The sequence below is a fragment of the Gorilla gorilla genome, chromosome 3 (assembly GCF_029281585.2).
Source record: "Gorilla gorilla gorilla isolate KB3781 chromosome 3, NHGRI_mGorGor1-v2.1_pri, whole genome shotgun sequence".
Taxonomy (NCBI): Eukaryota; Metazoa; Chordata; class Mammalia; order Primates; family Hominidae; genus Gorilla; species Gorilla gorilla.
This window is the reverse complement of record NC_073227.2, coordinates 156,507,236-156,523,163: the sequence shown is the minus strand read 5'-3', so window position 1 is coordinate 156,523,163 and position 15,928 is coordinate 156,507,236. Positions and strand designations below refer to the sequence as shown.

Sequence of the window (15,928 nt, the reverse complement as noted above, 5' to 3'; positions counted from 1 at the left end):
CTCTCTCTGGTACCCTATTCTGTGGCTGAGCTGGCATTGAAGTTGCAAGAAAAAGTCTTATTTACTTTCCTCTCTCCTCTCTTCAAGCAGAGGAAAGGAGTTTCTTTAAGGGCTATAAGCTGTGTTGCCTGTGGTTGGGGGAAGGGTAATACAAGCACTTTGCTGCCCTTACTGATGTCTTATTTTGTTGGGTGCACCCCAAACCACTGGTTTCGAGCCCAGCACAGTAACAGGACTTGTCCTTGTGGCCTAGAATACCTTTCCACTTTATTTAGGACCCAAGAATACTTTAGCCATGGAGGTAGGCTTAACAGAACTCAGGTTCTGACTGCTGGAATAGGCAATTTACCTCCGGCTAGGACTCATCTAAATGTTCCCTGTGTGGGAAGCAGCTAAGTTCTACCCTGTGTTTCTTTCTGTGGTGTTAGGCAGCACTGAGTTCCAATGTGAAGTCCTGCAATTATTACACTCTCCCTTCCCCAAGTACAGAGATTCTTTCTCCATGCCACAAGTCTGCTGCTGGGGGATGGGAATTGGGTGATGTCGGCAAATCAAGACTGTGTTTTCTAACCTCTTCAGTGTTTGTTTCCTTAATGTGATGGTAAAAGCAGGTAGTGTGATCACTCACCTGATTTTTTGTTGTTATGATGGTAATTTTTTTTGCATGAAGAGTTGTTCATTTTGGTGTTCCTGCTGGGAAGAAAATTGCTATTCTGCCATCTTACTCCACCCCCTGCCCCATCTTAGTTTTGAGATATCTTTTGAAGCACAAAAGTTTCTAATTTTGATGTAGTCCCATTGATTTTTTTTTCCTTTGGTTATTTGTAGATTTTTGGTGATATTTAACAATCAATTGCTAAATCTCAGGTCAAAAGATTATTCATATAATCATTCTAAAAACTTTCTAGCTTGCTCTGACATGTACATCTTTATCCATTATCTATTTTGTTTATTTGTTTTAATATGGTGTGAGGTAAGGGTGCAAAGTCATTTTTTGTCATGTGGTCACCTGGGTGTCTTACACCCATTTGTTGAAAAATTTATTTTTCCCCATGAATGGTCTCAATACTATTATTGAAAATCAATTGACTATAGACACATTAGTTTGTTTCTGGACTTTCAGTTCTATTCTATTGTTCTTTATGTTCATTCTTATGTCAGTACAAACTGCCTGGATTACTGTTATTGTCTAGGAAATTTTGACATAGATATGTATGAGTGATTTAACTTTGTTCATTTTTAAGATTTTATTTATGGCTATTTTGGGTCGCTTACACTTCCATATGAATTTGAGAATGAATTTGTAAATTTCTGCAAAGAATTCAGCTAGGATTCTGATAGAATTTGCATTAATATACATCAATTTGTATAATATTGTCATTCTAATAATCAGTCCATGAATATGGATTGTTTTTCCATTTATTTAGATCTTAGTTATTTAACAAAGTTTTAAGTGTTAAGGTTACAAGTTTTGCACTTTTTTGTTAAATTTATTTATACATATTTTATTTTTGATGCTATTATATACAAAATTGCATTCTTAATTTCATATTCAGATTGTTCATCGCTAGTGTGTAGAAATAATATTGATTTTTGCATATTGATCTTGCATCTTGCAAACTTGCTGAGCTTGTTTATTACTTCTAAAAATGTTTACTGGATCCCATAGAATTTTCTATATTCAAACTATTGTCATCTGTGAATATAGATAGCTTACTTCTTCCTTTACAATTTAGAAGCTTTTACTTATATTTCTTTTCTAATTCCCCTCTCTAGAATCTCCAATAGTTTGTTGAATAAGAGTGGCAACTGTGGATACCTTAATTTTACTTCTGATGGAGAAAAGCAACCAGTTTTTCACCATTAAGTATAATTTAGCTGTAGTAAGTAAATGTTCTTTATAAGATTGAGAAAGTTTCCATCTATATCCAGTTTGTTAAATGCTTTCACCATGCAAAGATATTGGATTTTGTCAAATACTTTTCCTGCATCTGTTGAACTTATCATCTGATTGATTTTCTATCTGTGGATAGAGTATATTTAATTAACTAATTTTCAGATATTGCGGTAACTTTGCATCTGTTAGATAAGTCCCAAATGATTATGGTATATAATTATTTTAATATATTGATGGATTCTATTTGCTAGCATTTTCTTGAGGACTCTTGTGTCCGTATTCATAAGAGATTGTTGTTTTGAAGATATCTTTTGATATACTGTATTTTTTGTTTCAAAATAATATTAGCCTCGTAGAAAGAGTTGAGGAATCTTTCTTCTCTTTTATTTCTGGAAGAGTTTACAAATGATTATTATTAATTATTTAAATGTTTGTTAGAATTTAGAAGTTAAGCCGTCTTGGTTTGGTCTTCTCTTTGTGAATACTTTTTAAATTACCAATTTAGTCTTTTTACTTGTCTATTCAAATAATGTAATTCTTCTTAAATCAGTTTCAATTTTTTCTTTTCTAAAAATTTTCCCATTGTGTCTATGTTATCTATCTTGTTGGCATTCTATTGTTCATAGTATTCTTTTATAATCCATTTTGTTTTTGAAAATGCAACAGTAATGTACCCTCTTTCATTTTTGATACTAGTGATATGGAAGGGGGGCAGGGAAGTGCTGGGTAGAGAAGGGCAAGTCACTGGTAAGGGCTCCACCCTAGGGCCTGTGACCAAGGACCTAGGTGAGGACAGGCATTTCTGTTTTCATGCTTAAACGTTGCATTCTCCAAGATCACCCTGGCCCACCACTGCCCTATTCTTTGCTTATGAAAACCCCAAGACCGTAGTGGGTAGAGACACAAGCAGCTGGACATCCAGAGGAACACATCAGTGGAAGAAGACACAAGTGGCAAGATGTTGTAAGAGCACACCGACAGATGCCAGCAAGCTGTCAGGCCATCCACTGAAGGAACAAAGTGGAGTATGTCCGGGGCAGTTGGAGGGGGATCCCAGCTGCTGAGAGGCCTGACTCCAGTGGAAAGCCAACTTCCCACTCTGTCTCACTTCTGGTTCCCCCATCTGTTGAGAGCTACTTCCGCTTAATAAAACCTTGCACTCATTCTCCAAGCCCACGTGTGATTCAATTATTCTGGTACACCAAGGCAAGAAACCCTGGGATACAGAAAGCCCTCTGTCCTTGGGGTAAGGCACGGGGTCTAACTGAGCTGACTTAACACAAGCCGCCTACAGATAGCTAAATGGAAAGAGGCTACTGTAACACACACCCACTAAAGCTTCAGCTGTAAACATTCACCTCTAGACTCTGCCGTGGGGTCAGAGCCCCACAACTTGCCCATCTGCATGCTCCCCCTAGAGGTTTGAGCTGTGGGGCATCAAAGAAGTGAGCCACACCTCCGTCGCATGCCCTGCGAGGGAGATCAGGGAAATTTTCCCATTTCACTAGTAATTTGATTCTTATCTTTTTAAATTAGTTAATAGAGAAAAAATTGATAATTGTTGATCTTTTTAAAGAATGCCTTTAATTTTATTGATTTTTTCCTATTTTTACTCTATTCTATTCTCTATTTCATGTTTTCACATGAAATTTAATACTTCCTTTTGTTTGCTTCATGATTAGCTTGCTTTTCTTTATCCATTATCTTCAGATGGAAAGTTAAATTATTAATTTGAGATATGTCTTTTTAAAAATAGGCATTTACAAGTATAAATTTTGTTTTAATCATGGATTTTTCTGCTTTTTAAATTTTTCTATATTATCATAATTTTTATTAATCTACAAGTATTTTCTAATTTCTCTTTTCATTTTTCTTCAGCTTATTCATTATTTAAGAATGTGTTATTTGATTTTCACATATTTTTTAGTTTCTCATATTTCTTTTGTTATAGATTTATAATTTCATTACATTGTAATAAGAGAACAAACTTTGCATTATTTTTTATTCTTTTAAATTTATTGAGATTCATTTTATGTCACAATATATGGCCTATTGTGGAGAATGCTCCATGTGGATTTGAGAAGAATGTATATTTTGCTATTGTTGGGTGGAATGTTTTGTAGATGACTGTTAGGTTCAGTTTGCTTTTTAAGTCTTCTGTGCTCTTGTTGATCCTCTGCCTATTAGTTTTATCTATTACCAAAGGTGGGGGTATTGAATGTTCAACTAGTGCTGTTGAGTTGTATATTTCTCTCTTCATTTTTGTCAGTTTTGCTCACTGTATTTTGGTGGTCTGTTGTTAGGTGCATATGTATTTATAATTGTTATATTTTTCTGATGGAATGACAATTTAATATTATAAAATGTAACTCTATCTCTAGTAACTTTTTAGATAAGTATTTTGTCTGATACTAGTATAGCCACTCCAGCTTTCTTATGGTTGCTGATTGCATAATACATCTTCTTTGATCCTCATACTTTCATGTAATTCTATGTGAATTTAAGGTGTGTCTCTTGTAGAAAGCATATAGTTTAATCATATATTTTATACATTTGATAGTTTCTGCCTTTTGATTGTGTACATGTTAATAGCATGCATTATTACCTATATAGTTGAAGCTAAAATGTCTGTCATTTTACTTTTGTTTCCCATATGTATCATTTCATTTTTTTCTTCTATTTATTCTCAATTACTATCTTTTGCACTAAGTGAATATTTTCCAAGATATCATTTTGATTTAGTCATTTTTTTTCTTTAGTTATTTATTCTGTGGTTGTTGTAGGGCTAAACACATGCATCTAAATTTATCAGAATCAGCTTCAGGTTTATTGAAATTTTATTCCAATGAAATATAGACATGGTACTCCTATATGCCTTTATTCCATGTCTCTCTTTTTTGTGTTATTATTGCTATACATATCTAAATGTTACAAACTCAACAATATGCTGTTATAATTACAATTTTATATGAGTTTATGACATTTAAAGAAATGGGAAAACAAAGGAAAGCAAGTATACTTTTATAGCTATTGCTATATTAACTTTCCATTTTATCATTTCTGGTTAGCTCTACTTGTTTTGTAGCTTTGGGTAACCATCTCAAGTTATTTTCTTAGGTGAATATAGCTTTGCTCCACCCCACCTCTTTTGCACTGTTATTGACAAATACATTTTGCAGGTTCAACAATGCATTATTTATGTACTGTTTTATATGATTGCTTTTTAAATTGACTGAGATAATATAGGAGAAGAAATATGTATAACTATATAATTACATATATATACAAACCAGCAAAGTTTGTTTTTGCATATACATTCAAATTACTGTTTGGAGTCAATTTCTAGCAGTCTGAAGAATTGTCTTTTAATATTTCTTGTAGTTAAGTCTGTTAACAATAATCTCATTTTTTGTTTATCTGAGATAGTCTTCATTTTAACTTCATTTTTGAAAGCTATCTATGCTGGATTTGTATTCCTAGCTGTTTTTTTTTTATTATTTCAAATATATTTTCCTACTGTCCTCTGGCTTCCATCTTTCTGCTGATAAATCAGCTGTTGACAGAATTGAAAATCTTTGTAATGAGGAATAGTTTCTCTTTTGTTGCTGGCAATATTTCTCCTTGTCCTTGGCTTTCAGCATTTTTAGTAATGATGTGTCTCTTTGTGTATCTCTGTGTTCAATCCTACTTGGAATTTATTCAGTTTCCTGCATATATAAATTAATGTTTTTCTATAAATTTAAAAAATTGACATTATGTCTTCGATTTTCTCTTTTTTCTCCTCTTCTTCTAGTACCCCCTTATGCATATGTTGGCGTATTCACTGCTGTCTTATATTTCTCTGACTCTGTGTTTATTTAAAAAAAATTCTTTTGTCTCCTTCTTCTTTAGATTGCATAACTCTATCAATCTATCTTTAAATTTGCTACTTCTTTCTTCAGCCAGTTCAAATCTACTGTTGAACACCTCCAGTGAATTTTTCATTTCAGTTATCATTTTTAACTTCAGAATTTCCATTTCTTTTTTGTAAGTTTTATCTCTTTACTGTTATTTCAAATTTTACATGGCATTCCCCTCATACACTGTTTTATTTCTTCTTCTTTTTTTTTTTTTTTTTTTTTTGAGATAGAGCTCTGTCGCCCAGGCTGGAGTGCAGTGGTACGATCTCTGCTCACTGCAACCTCCGCCTCCCAGGTTCAAGCAATCCTCCTGCCTCAGACCCCCTAGAAGCTGGGATTACAGGCACATGCCACCATACCCGGCTAATTTTTGCATTTTTAGTAGAGACAGGGTTTCGCCATGGTGGACAAGCTGATCTGGAACTCCTGACCTCAGGTGATCCATCCACCTCGGCCTCCCAAAGTGCTGGGATTACAGGTGTGAGCCACCCCGCCTGACCTTTATTTCTTTATTCATGATTTTTTAAAACTATTTGAACAGTGGCTACTTTAAAATCTTTGTGTGTTAATTCTGATACATGGTCACTGTGGTAGGCTATTTCTGTTGCCTATGCTAATTACCCCTGATATGTGGTTTTGCTTTCCATGGTTTCACTTACCCATAGTAAACTGTAGTCCAAAAATATCAAATAGAAAATTTTACTGTTTATTTATGAAATAAAGAACTCATAATCCTTCAATTGAGTTTTGGTCTAAGTAACATGATACAATCTTACACTATCCCACAGCAACCCATGTCATTCATCCCAGAACATGAGAACACTAATTATTCCTTTGTTCCATTTATTTATGGTTATATACTCCCCACTCATTGGTCCACTCAGAAGACATCTTGGTTATCAGATGGAGTGTTGTAGTATCACAATGTTCGTGTACAAATTTCCCTTATTTTACTTAATAATGGTCACAGAGGGCAGAAGTAGTGATGCCCGCAATTTGGATATGCCAAAAAAGAATCTGTGTAGTGTTTCCCTTAGGGAAAAGGTGAAAGTTCCATATTTAAGGAAAGAAAAAATATACGCTGAGGTTGCTAAGATCTACAGTAAGAACAAATTTTCTGCCCATTAAAGTGAAGAAGGAAAAATAAATTCATTCTAATTTTGCTGTCCCATGTTAAACTGCAAAAGTTACAGTAACAAGGCATAATTAGTGCTTAGTTAAGATGAAAAAAGCATTGCATTTGTAGGTGGAGGGCATGAACAGAAACGTGTTTTGACTGATAGCAATTTGGTCTGTATTGTCCATAGTTTCAGAAATCCACAGGGAGTCCCGGAGCATATCACCTGAAGATAAGGAGAAACTGCTCTGCTTTATTCTTGGTGTACAGGTCACAGTTTCTTGCTTTATTTATGTGGGGTTTCTTTTGTTTTTTTTTGGACATTTTAGAGAACATATTGTTGAAATTCTTAGCACTATTCCTCTAAGGTACCATCTATTAGTTGCTTATTTTTTAGTGACTGGCTGAATTATTTTAGTGAGGCCTATTTTTAGCCCCTAGCTCCTGTAGGTTAAGCCTCCAGAATTGCTCCTCAACAAGTGCACGTATGAACATTCCCAGTCACCCTGGGATGCTTACTTTGACTTTTTTTTTTAAACCTGACCATAACTAGTTGATAATCTTCAGAAATTGCTTGCTGATTGTTGAAAGCTGTGGGACACAAATTGCTCTGCAAACAAATCCAATCAAATTCTGGCTGCTTTCAAGAAATAGTTCCTGAGGTCAATGTTTCGATATAGACCTTCCTTTCCTCCAGTGGGTATTGGTGGATGAAAAGAGATCCCAAATACTGTTGATTGTTCACAACTTTGCCTCAGCAACAGGTAGCTGAAGACAGTGTGAAAAATGCTCATCTGCCCATTTCAGGAAAATAGTCCTTTACATATGTTAGTGCTTATTACTTGGCATGCTGTAAAACTGAGTGCAGTTGAAGAATATATTCTCACTGATGTTAATTATCTTTGAGTTTCACACATCCAGGCCAGTTTCTGTGTTGCTTGATATCAACAATGTCTTCAATGTTAATTTTCCAATTTTTATTTTCTAACCGAAGGAATTTATTATTGATATAATACCATTCATATTATACAGATTAAGATACATAACTTTCTTTGTACTTCTAACCTATTTGGACAAAATAAAATAATGACATCCTTATAAATTACCATCTGTCATATTTGGACAATGATTGTTTACACAATACATGCCTTGTATCAGGTAGAAGGCAGACATGGAAGATAGATAATAAAATATGGTTCTGCAACCAAATATCTTTACCTTTGTAAACAACTTTTACTTTAGAGGTTTCTAATTTTAATAATGAATTACTACAACTTCTGGTATGACACAGTGAAGAGCTCCGTGGACCTGGTCTATAGAGAAACCAGTGAGCTACTGCTAACATTTTTTATCTGTCTTTTTGAATTATATAAGGATCCATTATTGTCATTATGCAATTGAGAAGACTGAGACTGAGAGGTTTGAATTGTTTTTGTTATTTCTCATAATTAGGGAGGGACAGGGTGAAAAATTTAAACCCAAGCTATTTATTTTTGAATTCTTTATTCTTTTATGTAAAAATGTGTTACTTTTAAACAACTGTTGAAGGGTTTAGCCATTTGCAAGAATTAATAACAATATCAATTTTATGTAGAGTTTTAAAAGATAAAATCTCTGCTTATGAAGAGCAGAAAATATCACATTGTTCAAACACATTAAGCTATTGAACAAATGACCTCTAAATCTCTACTAGGTCTAATGTTCTAAGATCAGCTGAAATGCCAAACTCTGTGCTGCTCCATGTTGAAGAATTCATAAATATTTGAGGAATGAAAATATGCAAATAATGTCTTTATCCCTTTAGATATCAAAGCCAATACTTTTGTAACTATTCTGCATCTAAAAAGGTTCAGACTACAAATTTTTGCTTGATTTTGAAAACAACTCAAGCCCCTGCACTTACACATCCCCATTCATTTGCAATTTAAATGAAGCTGCTTGTGAGATAAAATTTATCAACAAAATGAATAACAGTGCACTGATATATGGTGGGCAAGGGGCATTAAGAAGAAGTGGATATATCAAAACAGTCTCAGGAGCTACCTGACTTACTCCCATTTGCAATTCTGGAACACTCATGTATACATATGAAAAATGAAGTTTATTACCTTGAGAAAGAGAACATTTGGAACAAATCTATTAAAATGAATGCTCTTTCCACTTCATCCCACCCCCATTCACAGAATACCCTTTGACAGCCAATGGAATATAGAGAAAAGAACTAAAATTGATCTTAACTTATAGGTCTACACTAAAAATTGTATGTTAACCCCATTCTCAGCATCAACGCACACAAAAGGGTTGATTGAATACTAAATGTATTTTATGATTTTCAAGTATGGGAAAAAAATGAGTATTTTCTGTGTGTGCTCTGAGAAAAAAATCTGCAAGAATTTATGTGGGATACCAACAAACTCATCCACGATATTTACCCCACAATAGTTTTAAAATTCATACATTAGAAAATATCTTTTTAGGGGCTGGCACGGTGGCTCAGGCCTGTAATCCCAGACCTCGAAGCGGGCGGATCACGAGGTCAGGAGATTGAGATCATCCTGGCTAACACGGTGAAAACCCATCTCTACTAAAAATACAAGAACAAAATTACCCGGGCATGGTGGCTCATGCCTGTAATCCCAGCACTTTGGGAGGCTGAAGTGGGCGGATCATGAGGTCAAGAGATCGAGACCATCCTGGATAACACGGTGAAACCCTGCCTCTACTAAAAAATACAAAAAATTAGCCAGGCATGGCAGCAGGCGCCTGCAGTCCCAGCTACTCTGGAGGCTGAGGCAGGAGAATGGCATGAACCCGGGAGGCGGAGCTTGCAGTGAGCCGAGATCGCGCCACTGCACTCCAGCTTGGGCGACAGAGCGAGACCCAGTCTCAAAAAAAAAAAGAAAAAAGAAAATATCTTTATAATTATTTCGCCAATAAATGTTGATGCTAAAGTGGTCTATTTCAGGATGGTAGCAATATAAATATTGGCTAAATATAAATAAAAACTATTTAAAGTTAGTTCTACATATGGAAAGAAGGAAACTTTTTTTTCTTGCTTTGAGAGTTAATATTTCCATAATATTTGATGGTGTGTTACCTGCATATTCTTAACGAAAGTGGTATTTATTAAACAGACTATTTTATGAAAGGTATTAAACAGAAAAATACTGCAACAATGGCATAAAGCTTAAAAATAAAATAAGATCAATCATGTAAGCAGGAGAAAGATATGTATGTGTCTCTGGAAAAAGGAACACCAGCTAATCTACAATTAATTGACGGCTAAAATCATTGACAAAGTCAGTGCTAATTTGTGTGAATACTGAACCCATTACTCAGTTGTTTTAATGTGTTTTGTCATACGTATTTGTTTATTTTTTCAAATTATTTTGAAAGCCATTAATAGAAAAAAAAAAGATTTCCAAGTTCCTGAGAAAGGCCACCTTCATTTTTCCTCCCTTTCCCTCCCCTCTTCATATTCTTTTCTAGAGAGGATGCTGCGCATACAGCCACAACTCTTGAGGACAGTCCAGTGAAGTGTGTGTATGGTGGTGGGGGGGGAGAGGTAGCTTAATTATATGACAGGATAAATGTTTTTATAAAGCACAGAGAGAGTAATTAGCTCCTTCTTAGCAAGTCAGAAAATGCTTCATTGAAGAGGTGATAAATTTTACCCAATGCCATATCTAAATCAATAGAAGTCATAATACATTGCATTCTCATTTTCCAAGGCCCTTTCCAATTTCTATTTTTATATACTATTTATGAGATTTTTACAGAAGCGAATAAGGAAATTAAGGCACAAAGTTAAGAATCTTGTCACAGGTTACATAGACAGTTTGTTGTGGGGCCAAAACCAGACAACAAGCCCCTACGCTCAGTTTACCATCTATATATTACAGCACAAATGATGATTTAGCAACAAAAAGCTATTACATGTACTCTTCAACTTAAACTAAAAGTTTTTAATTAGGAATAATCAGGTAACATACATTTTTAAGCATAAAGCAAGTATGTGGAAACAGTGATAATCCAAGCTTATTGTATTTTCCATTTAACAGAATGTTTTTCTTATATGTAGGTGATATTTGTTTATTAGTAGGAGCTGCACTCCTATTGAGCAAGTTGTCAGGAAATCATTATGCTAGCAGTTGGAAATTTACTTGAATTGGAATTCGTCCAGGGAAAATAGTAGACTAAATTATAGCACAATCTTTTTCAAACAAATGTAGTGTTAGAAGGTAGCAAAATGATTATTTCCTATATTATGATTAAGGAAAAATATAAACTCTATAGTTGTAATGAATGAACTAATACAGTGTAGTGGGGTTTTGTTTTGTTTTGTTTTACTAGAGATAAAAAATGGTGACGTACATCATTTGTTTTTTATTAGTAGAAAGTATATTCTTAGCTTATAATTGAAACACATTTATATTTAAACTAAAACAAATTTAAGAAATATTAGATGACATAGCAGTTCTTTTAGTGATATCATATAAAGGAAGTCAAAAATAATTTATATAGAACAGTGTCTATATATATATATCATGTTTAATATTCATAATGACTAATTACGTAATAGCATATTAACGTCAATAACCATTAACCATTACCAAAGCACTGCACAATAGCCTAAAATAATGTCAAGATTTTGAATATGTGAAAAATATTGCAACACCTTCTTTATAATCATTACATATCACATAAGAATATAAATTTAAAGCAAAAAAATTATATTCTGTCAAAGTGGAGTTTATTATACTGTATTTATTTTATTTAAATAAATGTATTTATATTCTTAAGTTCAATACCCAGGCTGGTATTGAACTCTTGGACTCATGTGATCCTCCTGCCTTGGCCTCCCAAAGTGTTGGAATTACAGGCCTGAGCCACCATGCCAGTAATGTACAATATTTCTTGAGAAGAAAAGTGAAAATTAAAGAAGCTGAACAATGTTAATTTTATCATTGTCTTACTGTGTTTTTCAATAGGATCAGCCTTGTGTGTATGTAGTAATACATGGTATAATTTTAGTTCTGGAGAAAATATTTTCTGGCCCTGCAAAAGCCTATTCCCTTTCAATTAGTTTCCTTTCCTATCTTTCTCTAATTCATTACTTTGGTTTAAGCTGGAAATCTTGAGTTGTAGATATTGTGTCCACTGTCCTCTTCCCCACCTCTAGGTACACTATTGATCTCAGTTATTCTCTGATTACAATTGCTTGAGGTCTTCAGTTCCAGACTCAAACAGATACCATGGGAACTGGTTTGTAGTGTCCTCTGCAGTAGTGGAGCAGCAAAACATTCATCACTGTCTGATAGCTGGTTTTGGTCAAATGCAAACTCTAGTGTCCTAATGGCTTATGTAATCCCTTGCCAGGGCAATGCCATTGTGCTTGCTTCAACCATCTCTTTCCCCCGTCTCTGTGGAGAGCCATATCCCTGGTCATAAGCAGCTAAGAAGACTGGATCTTTTTGAGTTCATAACATGCAGCCTCAGCCATGTTCTCTTTCCTTCTCTAATTTTTCCTAAGCTTAGCAGCATCTCTTATACACATCCAAAGGTAATTATAACATTTTTTGTTAATACTAAAACACATCATCCTTTCTCACATATTGTCTACTCCTAATGCATCACAATGACCATCGCAACCCCCTTCCAAACTGAAGCAACTTTTAATGCTTTACATTTTATTTCTCTCCTTTTGAGAAGACCCAGATAACTTTATATCTATCAAAATATAATGTGGTTTTTAAAATAAAATAAAAATTTTCAGTCAACTCTGCATCTTGTTAAAGGAAAAAAACAGTCAAGTACCTTCTTCCGTTTGTATATCAGAGTGATTTACATTTTCAAGAAGTTACTCGATTCATAAAACAGAGGAACAATGGAACAGAAACTCAGTTTTCCTCAACTTACGCTGCTGCCTAGCATCAGAAAGTGGGCTAAATACAGGCTGTTTATTAAAGACATTGTATATCTATTATTTTATGTATTTATTTATTACAAATTTATTAAACTTATTTTATGTGTTAATACTTCTACTCTGTAGTACTGATATAAGGATGGAAATCTTTATCTTTATTCTAAAAGGAAACAAGATAATCATAGTAATAGCCAATATTCATTTAATATTTAATATTCTTGAGGAACTCACATGTATTGACTCATTTAATTTTCACAAGAACACTGTATTTTACTGATGAAAAAGTTTGCCTTTGTCATATAGAACTTTCAAATCCAGGATTCCAAACCATGTAGTTTGAGTCCTGAGCCCTGCATTTAACCATTACACAATACTGCTAATAAATGAATACTAAGTCTACTATATATGTATCTACCATATATATACACATAGTATATAGAACCTCTACTATTTATCTACTATATATATATCTCTACTATATATCTACTATATATATATAGTGTGTGTGTGTATATATATATATATATATATACACTCTCTTTTATTATTATTTATTTATTGTGGAAACTAGGAAAAAACTATGTAAAATCTAGGAGACTTTCTTTTGTTTTGCTTACTCTTTAGCAAAAACCACAGAGTAAGAACCAGTATTCACATTCATTAATATCCAGTTCCATTCTATTTCCAAGAACATGAGAAGATTAAACTACCCCCCCAACCACAGACACTTGGTTAAATATGACAATATAACTTGCCCTGGACAACAAAATATGTGCTGGAGTGACATGTGTCTCTTCCAAGTGTAAGCATCAGTTCCCATCTCTTCACTGACTTTCTTCCTTTATGTCAACAGTGCTGAAGAAACAAAGAAACATTTTAATATGGAGGACCAGTGCTGAGTCATCACATGGAGGACCTTGAATCCACAGTGTACTTTGGGTGATAAAGACAAAATCATTTAAAAAAAAATCACCAATATTTGGCATTGTTTGTTATGAGAGAATAAATTTGCTACTTCTGACTTCCACAATTCTAGTTCAGATTAGAAAAGTCCAGCCAACACTGGACTTCCCTCAGAGTATCGGCTTCTAGTTTGAGTCAAAGTTCCCATGGCCATAGCTTTTCCAGACATCTGTATCTAGATTAAACACAGATCATTATAAGTGCACAACAATAGTGCACATGTGTTTCAGTGGTAAGGACAATTTATCTTTCTCTGCTACAAACCCTGCTGTCTCAGTTTAATTGGTATGTTAGTATGCAGTGGTCATACAAACCTGTTCGTACCGTAACAGACTCTGGAGAGCATAACCTGCAGGCCTTTGTGGGGATTTGCCTGTGGCTTGGTGTCCCCTCACCATTGGAACTGACCTGGAGAAAAGCCCAAGTAGTCACTTGGTTCCACTGAGCTATGGGCTGTCTTCAGTGCCTTGCCTATCAAAAGGCAGTACCGACCTTCAGCACATAAATTGCTTAAAGCAAATAAATAGTTTCTGCTTTGAAAAATGTCTTTGGTAAGTCTTCTTTGTGCAACTGGCATCTCCTTTCCTTTATCCTAATTTACTGGCCTCTGCAGAGGTCTTATGGCCTCCTCAGAAGATCTGTAGTTTCTTCTGAGTCCTTGACAACCCTCCCTAGTAATAGTAAGCAGTTCTTGTTCCATGGTTGGGTTGTTTAAGAGAAGGGTTCACTGAGAAGAGTTACTAAATCTCATATTTAAATGAAAATGTTTGAAAAATTGTCTTGTTTAAAATGAATTATTAAACAAAATTTATTAAGGTACTATTAATTAATGACACTAAGATAGGACCCAAAATTGCTGTAACTTCATGATTATGATAGTACAAATGTAAATTGCAAAAGTAATATACGTGTAGATTATAAAGCATCTTTCTCAACTAAAAAAAAAGTGACTGGGTTTATGAGCTATTTGGAAATTCTAGTCTATGTAGGCAGTCAAACTCTGTCTTGGGGAGGTACTGAAAAATATGACAGGTGATTCCTTAGGTTGCTGGAGTGCCCTAAGGAACCAATGTAAAAATTGTTACTTGACAGGTGTCAATTGTACAGCACCTCAGTAAATTACATGAAACAATTATTTCATAGCAGAGGTTGAGCTCAATTTGGATTCCTGCCTTCCATCACTTGCATAACCTATAAAGTTTAGAAAACTAAATATATCTGGGGCCTTGGAGCATATTGTAGGTAGTATTGTCAAGCCTTTCTGCAATGTTAATCATGGCTAGTTCTAAATCTTTTAACCAGTAAGCTTTTGTCACAGCCTATAGTGCCAATAGTGGCTCAGGGACAATGGCTTATTCATTTACTCAGGAACAGTGGTGTCAAACATGTATGTTAACTTTAAATATATTGGTGATCTGACAACTCAAAGTTAATTTTTGAAATTTGCCCCTGAATTAACAGTATTTGCCAAAATAGAGCAAACTTAGTGTGGTGGTAGTAATACTATAGTAGAATACATTATGTTTAAGAAATTTCAAAGAAAATTCTACTAGAAGGCTGTCTGACAGTGAGGCTGATCTGGTTATTATTTACATGTAACAAAAAACCTCAAAAACTTTATGTTTAAAAAAATCATTTTATATTGCTCATGATTTTGTGTGTCAGGAATTCAGAATGGGCTCAGCAAGGGCTCCGGTCATCAGAAGGTCCAACAGAAACTCCATATCTAATACAGTTTACTCTCATGGCTGGCAGTTGATCATGGCTAATGACTGCTCTATGTGGCACATCCAGCATGCTGTTCTCCATGGGGTCAGACCTCCCACATGGCAGCCAGCTTTCCCCAAAGCAAACATCCTTAGAGAACCAGAGAGAAGAAGCAGTGGCCTTCTCTCTGACTTAGCTCTGGCAAAATCATACTGTTACTTCTACTCCACTCTGTTGGTCAAAGAAATCACAAGGACTGCCAAGGGAAGGGAATTAGATTTCAGCTTTTTAAGTAGGAGGAGAAAGGTCATATTGTATTAAAAAAAAAGCCCTGAAAGATGGAAGATAACTTTGTGGCTATCTTTATGACTGAATTGAGCTAGTTTACTAATTTTGGCTTCCAAGAAAACAATATAAAT

The 15,928-nt window shown here is 34.5% G+C and overlaps 1 long non-coding RNA gene across 1 annotated transcript in view; it reads left to right on the top strand.

The window, feature by feature from the left end:
• Nucleotides 1–13,766, top strand: part of LOC129532883 (uncharacterized) — a 218,409-nt gene extending 204,643 nt beyond the window's left edge. Inside the window, exon 3 of the long non-coding RNA XR_010133265.1 lies at nucleotides 13,693–13,766. This is a non-coding gene — a long non-coding RNA (uncharacterized lncRNA). The remainder of the gene's footprint in view (nucleotides 1–13,692) is intronic.
• The last annotated feature ends 2,162 nt before the right edge of the window (nucleotides 13,767–15,928 follow it).